The following is a 1,107-nucleotide window of genomic DNA, read 5'->3' as shown; positions in this document are numbered from 1 at the left end:
TTCCTCTGAACAAGGTCATCTTTGTCATTTGAGAACATCTGATTGGAAACAGAAATCTTTTTCATTTTCTCTCCTTCTGCATCATCAAAAGTACTTGCGAATCCCTTATGATAAGATCACAGCTTCTGGTACAAGGAATGACTTGCTAGTCAAATCCTACCGTGCCAGTTTGGAGGAGAAATACATCGATACAAACATGACAATTCTTACAGTGTATCTTAAGATTGATCCAGGTATTACATGGTGACTGACAAAAATACGCGTGTGTTTTCTGAGCATAATAGTGTGGTTTAAAATGTGCCTGAGGAAAACTTTAAAAAATCTTTTGAAAATAAAATAAAAATAAAATGTGGCTGTGGTTTTAACATAGGTGACATTCACTTTGATAAGTCTTGTTGGCTGTTTGTAGGCTGTGACTCTAGAAATGACGTTTAAAGTAGTCCCACAAGGATCCTTTAATCTTTCAGAAAATGGGAGCTTCAAGTTTAATGGTTCCTTGAGAAAATGAAATCCAAAGCTATCCACAGATTGCTGATCTGATTTGTGTCACATTATTGATTTTCTGAAGTCCCATAAGGGTTCTTTTGGACTATTAATTTTTTTTACTACAAATCCCCCTGGTCTTACCATTCATTATACTATATTTTGCTGCCTACTTGATTGGCATGCCTTTATCTGCCTCCTTTGCCCACTTAAAACTTCACCCTTCAAGGTCTAGCTCAGATGCCACCTACACTGTGAAGCTGGCCCTGACTACACTATGTGTACATTGACTTCTCTCTTTTCTCTGAAACTCATTTGCATATGTTCACAGGGAGTTAAACATTTAGTTGCGCCCCACTTCGTATAATAATTATAACAACAAAAATAAGCTAAGTGTGATGCAGGATCTAGTTACAATGTAGCTATAAAGTGCTGCCTTGTCTTTGCCCCCTGCTCAAAATAAAGCTGTTACCTTTCTAGCCCTGTCCGCCATGGTGCTTAGCAGCCAGGGATGCATGGTCTCAGACATGTTTACCAAGTAAAACACTGACTTGAGGGGCGCCTGGGTGGCTCAGTCATTAAGCATCTGCCTTCGGCTCAGGTCATGATCCCAGGGTCCTGGGA

At 39.7% G+C, this 1,107-nt stretch overlaps 1 non-coding gene across 1 annotated transcript; it reads left to right on the top strand.

Annotated features, from left to right (window-relative positions):
* Positions 1-881: 881 nt before the first annotated feature.
* Positions 882-1,012, top strand: LOC145719524 (small nucleolar RNA SNORA63). Its single transcript, XR_014142435.1, has one exon. It is a non-coding gene; the product is annotated as a small nucleolar RNA SNORA63 (small nucleolar RNA).
* The last annotated feature ends 95 nt before the right edge of the window (positions 1,013-1,107 follow it).

The sequence above is a fragment of the Leptonychotes weddellii genome, unplaced genomic scaffold, assembly GCF_054177405.1.
Source record: "Leptonychotes weddellii isolate Sample4059 unplaced genomic scaffold, ASM5417740v2 HiC_scaffold_5050, whole genome shotgun sequence".
In the NCBI taxonomy this organism is placed as follows: domain Eukaryota; kingdom Metazoa; phylum Chordata; class Mammalia; order Carnivora; family Phocidae; genus Leptonychotes; species Leptonychotes weddellii.
The sequence above is the reverse complement of the archived record's forward strand: the minus strand, read 5'-3'. Positions and strand labels throughout refer to the sequence as shown.